The sequence below is a fragment of the Solanum dulcamara genome, chromosome 6 (genome assembly GCF_947179165.1).
Source record: "Solanum dulcamara chromosome 6, daSolDulc1.2, whole genome shotgun sequence".
Classification (NCBI taxonomy): Eukaryota; Viridiplantae; Streptophyta; class Magnoliopsida; order Solanales; family Solanaceae; genus Solanum; species Solanum dulcamara.
Genome location: NC_077242.1, coordinates 55,238,988 through 55,250,005, shown reverse-complemented (window position 1 = coordinate 55,250,005; position 11,018 = coordinate 55,238,988).

The window sequence follows — 11,018 nt, the reverse complement described above, 5'->3', positions numbered from 1 at the left end:
ATGACCCAAGGAAAGTCTTATGAAATGAAAGAATGATGAAATGATTATGGATGATGGATTCTACTTGTAAAAGGCCAATTATCACTTATGTGAATCAATTAAATATTTTTAATGAGCTATTCTGTCGAATGATGTTTGATGATCTAAAGATATGTAAATAATTATGTTCTTATGCTATATGAACTATTCTGTGGGATTTGACTTAGCACCGAATGAGGCTTCAGGTGGGGTTCAGTAAGGGAATCCTAGTAGAAACCTCTAGTTTCTTGAACTATGTGCCAACATAGGAGCCCATGTAGGCTTAGGCTAGAAGATCCACAAATAGCCCTAAATGTTAAAGAAACAAATGAAGTTGATAGAGTTCTACCCGACAAGTAGTCTCCCTCTGCCAATATAGGGGGTTATGTTAGATTTCATGTAATAGCTTGCATGGTCCTAGATGTTGGTTATAATCATCTTCCCACAAAATGAGTGTTTCAAATGTTATTCATGTTGAATATATATGCATACATCTACTTATGTATTTCGCCTTATAATGCTTTAATGTTTTTCATTGAATTACATGCCTACATAGTACATTTAAAGTACTAATGCATACTATTTTGCCTACATGATATCACCATGTAGGGACCGGCGTTGCTCCACACTTACCTCCACGTGGCTAGTTGGATTCATTGAAGGCTACTATCTTGGTGAGTTCCTATGTTCCGAGAACAATACTCTTTTTCTTTCTTGATTATGTTTTGTAAAGACTTTTAGATACCTTTCATGGTAATTATTTCCATTTTAATCGAGGGTGATCTAGGGATATGTCTTAGCCCCCGCCAAGCCTATATAGAAAGGTATGTTTTGACACAAATGGATTATGAAGTGTGGTTGATAATGACTCGTATTTGATGATGTTCTCCCTTAGTCCCGTTTTCCCCTTTATTTTCGCTTATTATTCTTTGTCATTACCTATGAAAGGCTAACGAATGCTAAGAGGTTTGGGTGAGGTACCTCCAGATTCCTCATTTGTCATGTCACGTCTAGGCCATAGCTTGGGTCGTGACATTGGAAAACCAAATTCCTTAACATACTAGAAGAACTACCCTATCTAAAGCCTCCATCGATAATATTCCTAACCATATTATGAAATACATCAACCGTTTTAGTAAAATTCATCACTTGATCAATAAAACCAGAGAAACTTTATTTAGGAGAGTACTGACACTAAGAGGAAGATCCACCTAGTAGGTTGGAAACCCATGACCACGTTAAAGAGTGATTGAGGTTTAGGCATCTACAGACCAGAAATCAAGAATGCTATTATGCATTGATCTTCCCTAGAGACTTGTCAATAGCCTAACTCCCTTTTTCCAAAAGTCCTCATAGCTAAGAATGACATGGAAGAGATGAGCTCCAAAAACACCACCTCTAGAACCTGAAAATACAATATGAAGGGATGGGAAACCTGTAAGGAGGCTTCCCAATGGGATGTACACAAAGAGACATGATTAGCTTCTAAAATGATATATGGATCCCTAACTAGAAACCTCTTAAGGAATCTATTCAGGGACCCTTCTAGAGGTTTGACATGAATACTATGTTGTCTGAGGTCTGGAACAGTGGTACTTGGAACTTCATCACTCTCTTTTTTGACGTACCTTTGATGACCATTAAATTCATCACCATATCCTTCTTTCCAACAACAATATCCTTAGAGATACCCTGATTTAAAGATGTTAGTGAAGTCAACCCGAATAATATTAAATTCATCGTGTGGATCATGCACCATAACAACCTCCTCAATAAATCCTTATGATTATATTTCTATGGTTTTAAACACCATCCTAGGTGCAACCAATGAAATAATCTTCTTGAGGACATATACCACAATTTTCTGAGAATGCAATCATGTCCACCACCTTTGGAATAAGCTAATCCAAAAATGAATCACAAAGATCCCTCTAGACCTAAACTCCCTTACCCTAGCAACTGGCTAATAATTGGAGAAAAATCAAGTATAGGAACTATGACAACATCATTCATTGGGACATCCTCCTCCCTTTATATCTTTGGGCCAATGGGAATATAGGAACCATAATCTCTTCAACAATAAACATGATCAACCCTTCTTTGATAAGCCTTACAGTAAAGTTGTTAAGTATGCTTTGAGTTTCAATAGGAACAAACACAACACCACCAATATCATCAATGCCAAATGGGAGACTCTTGAATTTGGTTCTTCAGTATATATATATAGGGACAACATAAATAACAGTGAGTGAATAGTGTAGAGTATCCATCTTTATGGTGAGCTACATGCCTTCCTTCATAATGACTCTGAAGTTTATCTTTTATTATGTCTTTTCCTTATTCAAATTCTATATATGTTTATATTAGTATTTTCATTTCTAGTTGCACATCATAATGCGATACCTAATCTTGATGGTTTGTCTAGTTAGATGTTCAAACTTGGGGTTTCTTTTTAGCTTCCACACTTGTACAAGATTCATCGTTAATTGCTTTCGCATATTTAACTTAATATTAATATTTTGCTTCTATGTAAATTGCTAGTTATGTTATGCTTGTGTAAGACCCTGAAAATTTGGAAAGTCCTAAAATGAGGAACAAAGGAGGAAATCTTAGAAAATGCAGAAATTGGCACCTGGTGATAACCATAAAAGGCCATCACTAGTCGTGCTCCGCACCACGCCTCATGGTAAGCCCCCACGGTGGAGGTTCTGAAATCCAACCCTGCAGGGAAGGGACCGCGAACTGCGGTAAGAACCATGGACCGTAGTGCCCTCCATGGTGACCCCTCCCCTAAGGCCTCAGAAAACTTTCCAAGGCAAAGACCACGAGTGACCACAACGGGCCGTGGATCTCTTCACAGACCTTGGTGTGCTCTGTGGTGGTCACTTCCATAGGTCCTACACCACGATCATAATTCATGGACTGTGATGCTCTCCACGGACTGTAAAGGTCTTCTTAGAGGAAGTTCAGAGACTTTTCTGCAAACCTCAAAAATCTTTCCCCAAGTCATTTACCACGGGACACCACTATGGGCCGTAATGAGCACCACAAACCATGAAGGGTCTTTGTGAAGCCCAGTCCGGACAGTTTTAAAAGGGGTATTTTAGTTTTATATTATGTTGTATAATCAAGGTGTGGTATTTTGGGGGGCTGAATTTACTCTATCTAAGGACCCTAAGACATTCCAATCCCTCATTCTCACACTTAGATTCAAACACACAAAGTTCTTTCCTCTTAAGTTCTCCCAATGGTTTCAAGCAAAGCTAGTATTTCATTTAAGGTTTTTCAAGTCTCCATTATTTTAAAGCTTGCATTAGGTTTTCATTAACCAAGGTATGTGGGTCTCATTCATGGTTTCTTTCACCCATGGAGCCCAAGTATATTTCCTAAACCTAGCAACTCAATTTCAAGTGACGAATTTTATGGGTTTTCATGTTATGATCTCAAATGTATAGATTCTTGAATATTTGAAGTTTATTTACCTATATTGACTTATATTGACTTTTATTTACATGAAATAGATGATTTATAAAGGTCCTTATATGAAGGCATAAAAGTAATTTTAAAGTGTATTGGTGGTTTGTTTTAAGATGTTTTAAATGATGCATTCTTTTACTCTCATACATGCTAGCATTGATTTAAATGACTAGAAAGTGGATTAATTTGAACTCACCTAGTTTTACTATGTTCTCAATGAAGTGAATTGAAAGCTTTGACTTCAAAATAAAAGTTTATAAAAGCAAATGTTTATGATTAAAGGGAATCTTATAAAATAAATAATGATGAAATGATGCATTCCACTTGTCAAAGGTCAATTCTCATTTATGTGAATCAAATGAAAGGTTTTAATGAGATATTCTACCAAATGATGTTTTGATGATCTAAAGCAATGTAATGATTATGTTCTTATGTTAAATGAACTATTCCATAGTATTGACTTAGCATCGAATGAGGCATTGAGGTGGAATTCGATAAGGAAATTCTAGCAACTCCTTGTACCATGAATGAACGACAGGTTTTGGTTAATAACATGAACATCAATCTTACTTATTGGATTATATCCAAGCTTTTTACAAAGTTTTTTATTACAACAATGATAAACATAAACACACCTGGTTCATAAAGGTTTGTTCAAAGATTTTTGAAGGAACAATTCCAAATTGGTTCATTAGATGGTGGACATTCCACGGTCTCACGGTAAAGATTTTACCACATAACTATCGTAACTTCTATAAAGAATGGACAAACATTTCTCCATTTTTAACAGAATTATACTTAGTTGATCATGTAAGCAATCTGGATAAAATTGATCAGATGTATTTCTTTATTGAATTTTCGATACCATGGATCCATAAATGGCTTCCAAAATTGGGATATACCCCAGACGAAAAAATACCATGTCTTTACCGTGTGTATTATAACAATTTCTGGGATAAACTAACAAGAAATGATCCCAAAACCAAACAACCTTATGGGCAAGAGCTTATTGATTCTATCAAAGCAAAACTTCAAGAATATACTGAGCATCCATAAAAGAATTTGGTGGCTGACAACTCAGTCAAGCATATTGCTCGAAGAATTTCAGTTCAGCAAGGTGCTAAGACTGAACTAATCAATGATTACTTAGAAGAAGTAAAAAGAAATTTACTTCAAACTTTAACACAATATGACAAATCGGACACTTCCATGAAAAGTGAAGCAAGTGATGATATCACCGATGCCCAGTCCGAAGGACCCCCAACCGCATTATCAGAAAGAGAACATATTAAACATCTTGATATATTCAAAAAAATTGTAACTCAAAATGGGTTAGTTATATCTAAACCTAAAATGAGTCTATTTCAAACAGAAATTAGTTTCTTGGACATAATATTTGTCAAGGAAAAATTACTCCTATTCAATGATCAATAGATTTTGCTTCAAAATTCCCCGATATAATCACGGATAGAACTATGCTCCAAAGATTTTTGAGAAGTTTAAATTATATTTCTCCATTTTACAAAAATCTATCTAAAGATTTATCACCTTTATATGAAAGGTTAAAAAAGAATCACAAACTTCCTAAGACTGATAGTCTAACAGAACTTGTTCGATCAGTTAAACAACGGGTAAAATCCTTACCTTGTTTAACACTGGCTAACCCAGCTTGGCCAAAAATTATTGAAAAAGATTGTTATAAGGATTTTTTCTTCAAAGAAAGCTGCGAAATAATGCATGGTTAATTTGTTAAGTATTCTCTAGATAAGAAGTCTGGTAAGGAGTTATCACTCCCCTTTATTCATGATAAAGTTTATGGTTTATTATACACTTCGGGATCAGAATCTGATTATTACTCTGAAACCGAATCAAGTGCTGACGAATCAGAAAGTGAAATTGCTCTCATTGATTTTTCTGATAACGAGAATGAAGCTTCTCCTAAATGCGGCATAAATTGCACAGATAATAATTGTTCTTGTAAAACAGATGAGTTTTATAAACTACAGTCTCAATTTCAAGATTTAAATATGCATACTATCACTTCTGATAATGTGATTGAACTTCTGAAAGAAATCTCAGATGAAGAAACTAGCAGTAAAATTATAAAATTAGCTTCAGCAACTAGCTCCCAGTCTAATAAAATTAAATCAAAAATTAATATTGATTCAAAACCATACTCGTTAACTGAAGTGTTAGCTCGCCTTGATACCAAGACCAATACTACTATAAGAGATACCTCTTTAGATGATTTAAAATTTGAAGTAGAAAAACTTAAACAAGAAATTAAATTTCTTAAACAAAGCCAGCTTGTTCATGATCATCGGATTTCCCAATTAGAAAACCTAGATCATACAGAATCACCACCTTCTACTAAAGGAAAAGGTATTCTTAATAACGAAGAAGACATAGAAGAAATTACTGAAACTCCTAAACCTGATTCATTTTTAGAAATGTTACAGATTGTAACTGCACATAGATGGTATATTAAATGCACCATATTAATTAATAATGAGTTCATTATTACTAACACAACTATGATTGATAGCGGAGCAGATGTTAGTTGTATTCAAGAAGGATTAATTCCTTCTCGATATTTTGAAAAAACAACTCATGCGGTTAAATCTGCATCCGGTCATTCTTTAAATATAAAATATAAATTATCCAACACATATATCTGTCAGAATAAAGTCTGTATTCCTCATTTCTTCTTATTAGTTAAAGATCATATGCATCCTCCAATTATACTTGGAACCCCTTTTATTAACACAATATATCCTTTTTCTAAAGTAGACTCTAAAGGATTCACAGCTAGTTATAAAAATAAGGATATTTCCTTTTCATTTATAATCGAACCGGTAACTAGAGATATTAATGCTTTAATTGATATGAAATAAAAGCATATAAATTCTTTACAGCTGGAAATTTATAGTTTAAATATTCTGGATACATTAAAATCCACCAAAGTACAAGAAAAAATTAAAATAATTTCTAAACAACTAGCAATTGATGTTTGTGCTGATCATCCTAGTGCTTTTTGGAATAGAAAAAAGCATATTGTCACTCTTCCATATGAAAAAAATTTCAGTGAAAATAATATTCCTACTAAATCTCGTCCCTGTCAAATGAATAGTGAGTTAGTGGAATTTTGCAAAAAGGAAATTGATAATCTCCAACAAAAGGGTCTGATTAAACCCTCGAAATCACCATGGTCCTGTACTGCCTTTTATGTTAATAATGCTGCAGAAAAAGAACGAGGTATGCCCAGGTTAGTAATAAATTACAAACCATTAAATAAATATTTAAAATGGATTAGATATCCTATTCCAAACAAAAGAGATTTATTATCTAGATTATATGATGCTAATATTTTTTCAAAATTTGATTTAAAATCAGGATATTGGCAAATACATATTTTTAAAAAGCATACTTATAGAGCTGCTTTTAACGTTCCCTTTGGACAATATGAATGGAATGTAATGCCGTTTGGGTTAAAAAATGCCCCATCCGAATTCTAAAAAATAATGAATGATATTTTTAATCCCTATTTGGATTTTATCATTGTTTATATTGATGATATTTTGGACGTTGGATATGGGTAGGGGTCTGAAGAATGACCTTATTCTCCGAAGTGGAGGCTATATTAGAAGATTGGTTTTTATTTAATACCTTTACTAGAGAGATTAATTGCTCAAGTTTGGTATCAAGAGAACTAATGTGTTCACCAATGACTTTGACATAAAGACTCAAATAATTATTTTGAGCAATCAAATTATTGATTTCCTTTATGCTAATTTTTGCGACATCATTTTCAATAAAATTTTGAAAAACCATATATGACTATGGATGGTTTGATAAATTTTCAAACAAGCAATTAATAAAAACTACTGAACAATCTTTAGCTCTTAATTCTGATGAGCAAACAATTTGTTTATTAAATAAACGAGATATAGAATCCTATAGATCTAAATTTAATTTCATGCATATAGGCATGGTTCAAATTGCTTTTAAACCATTAACTCTTAAAGGGTTACCAGAAACCTTTCTAGCTGCACTAAGAGATGCTAGAAATCTAAATTTTAGACAATCGTTAATGGGTTCTATTGAATCAACTGTAGCATATGGTCCAGTTTATTTTAATACACAACCCAATATTCAATTATCTTTATCAGATGTTAATATTCTTGATGCTTTAACATTAAATGTTAAGACACATGGTTATAACTATGTTCCAGGTTCTGAGTTAATATGTTTATCTTATAGAATCTATTTCAAATTATTATCTACCTTAAATTCACGATATAAATTATATGATACATCTAATCAGACTATATTAGTCGAAACTAATTTCACAAAATCAAAGGTTACTACTAGAAGACCTATTAGATGGGAAGAAATTAATTTCCCAACTACATGGACTTTAGAAACAGTTATAGCACCCAATCAGGTTACTAATAATTTGACCAATAGTGAATATTCTCACATAACTCAAAATCCTGATGGAAAAATTTCTATTCAATTTGATTAAAAATAGGTAATTTAGTAGTGAAGTGAATATTTTAAGAGAAATCAAAATATACATAAATATAAGAATTAGACAAATAAACTCAACTTATAATATATTCATAAATAGAAATTGTATTTATAAAATATAAAATTGTAATAGAAAAATATATTATCATAAAAGCAATGATTAATTAAGGTTGTAAATGTTGTTAAAAATTATGTTAATATACAATAATGTAAAAAGTGGTGTATAAAAGAGAGTTTAAGGAGCAGTGTTTTTGTTATTTTACATACTTTATCCCATGTTAAGTTATCTTGAGATTACTATTCCACCCTCAAAGAGGGATAACTTATCTCATTACTAATTGTTAATCTTGGGATAAGTTATCTCATCCTTTGCAACCAAACAAGAGATTAAAGGACACTTAAAAATTATCCCATGATTAACTCTTCTTATCAATCACACCAAACGACTGTTTAAATACAAGTTATGATGGGATTAATTATGATATGATAAGTTATGCTAGGATTAGTTATGATGGGATAAGTTATGATGAGATTATTTCTTATTGATTATTTGGTTTGTTGTATTCAAAATAATATGCACTACATAAATTTTAACAACAAGTTGTTTGTTTACAAAAATACCCTTCACTTTATTTAGTTCTTTTTATATTTTTTTGCAAGCTTTAGTTATTCATTCTTAAAAATAAGATTTTTATCTTACCTAGCTTAAATATTTTTGTGTGCCCATTCTTATGATGGTATCATATGTATTTAAAAACAAAACCTTCATCTTATTTGTCACGATCCGATTTCTCAAGTCATGATGGCACCTACAATCAATCCACCAGTAGGTAAGCCTAAACCCACTGTTCGGAACCAGAGGCAACGGAACATCACAAGCGGCAGGAAAAGAATTGAATAATAATAATAACAATGATAAGGAAAGAAGAAGAATAATAACAATACAAAAAGATGACCCCTATGACCTGGTATCAGTCCGTAGTCGAGCCACTAGACCAAATAAGGAAGTAAAAGGTTTATACATATACAATAATAGTAATAATAATATAGTCTGTCTCTGAATACTAAACAAAGAATAGTCCAAGCTAAAGTAGAAGGAGATAGACAACTCCGAACGCCAAGAGGTCACCTAAGTCTCCAAAATCCAAGAGCTGCTCCGTACGATATCCAGGTCAGTAGTGAAAACCCATACTATGATCTGCAGGGAGCAAAAGTGTAGTATGAGTACCAATATGTGGCACTCAGTAGGCATCAGCCGACTGAGTTCCAAAGATAAAGTAAGAACACAAAATATGTAAGAAAGGAGTATATATCACAAGTAACTAACAAGAATAATGCAGAAGCCTGCAATAATAAGCATCAGATAAAGAAAAAGAGAGAGAGAGGAAACAAACAAGGAAACCAAAGACGTACCTGGTGGCGCCAACCCAAGACCTAACACGATGACACTCTATGAAAAGGGGAACCATTAAGTGACAACCTATTAACCGAAGTAAACACAGATATCACATAAAGGCCCAAAGGACCGTATCAACTAAATTCCTGCATAAAAAGTTAGATAAATAAGAACAAGGACAATAACAACCTTCAAACAAGAGACCACCCTTTATACCACCACAAGTTCGCAAATAGTAAGACAATACCTCCCGAGCCCTTGTGTGCCCAGAAAGTTCACTCAAAAACAGGTAAACTCGCACGACATTCCATACTACCGACAGTTACAAACAACCATGCTAGTGATAGATAATGCATATATGAATGAGAGTAATGCAGTAAAACCAGTAGTACTGTCTGTGCCAAGTGCCTCATACCAAGATATATACACCTACTTCTAGTCCTGGCCAGGAAGTAAGACTCATGCACCTCTATGGGATCGCCATGAGAGGCTCGGAAATACCCCTATATACCTATCTAGTCCCGATCCATATCTTATCTCAATCTGTAAAATGAACGCATCCTCGATGCTTCAAATCAATATCATAAAATGAGCGCATCCTTGATACCGTGAATTAATATAATAAAATGAGTGCATCCTCGATGCCTCGAATCAATGTCATAAAATAAGCGCATCATTGATGTTTCTAGTCCACTAAAAATAGTAGTAGTAAAGGTAGTACAACCCTATTCAAAAATCAATATAAAATGATTTGGGTTACAACCCAGCTTTCTCAAATCAATGCCAAGAACCAATGCGTGCACCAGGGTCAACTACATCCATGAGAAAATAATGATTCAATGCAATGCATGCCATCACCAGTACTCAAACAACACACACAATTACATACAATAATGACTCCACAAGTACCTTACTCTCTAAAGCATAGAAATAGGACTTGCACATACAACCGACCTCTAACAAAGGCCTATGGCTCAACTATACTCCTCTAACTCAACCACAAAGCCCAAAAGGGAACTCAACCCTAACTTGGTAACAAAGAGGAGGAAATGAGGGAAATAGGCGTTCATCTAGTCAATCAAATCTCCAGATCCAACTGGGAATACACCCCGAGAATACAAGCACAGCTAGCCCCGCCAAATGGCAACAAGAAAGCATAGGAAATTCTAGCTCTAAATCCAGAAATGAGATTCAACAATAGGTCACAAGCCTAACCGGGTAGAAATCACTACACCAAGGCTTCAAGAAACGTGCTACAATAGGGAAGGATACTAAGCCTCATAAATTCTGTCCAGCAACGACTACATCAACTAAGTCTCATCCCAAAATTAATCCTAAGGTGCAAATCCACCAATCACTATAAACATTGAACAAGCCACCTAAATAGGCTAACCTAGGGCCAAACTAAGGCATAATCATTAATCTTACTAACTAGACTGGAAGTCTCATAAGGGCAACCTAGCCTAAGGCTCTAACAAGGACAAATAACCAAGAATTTAGGAATCAAACCTAACCTGCCATATACAATCCAAACCACATGTAATTTATACTAAACAATACCTCATAAAGCTCAATCAAAAGAAAGGAGACCGTAGCC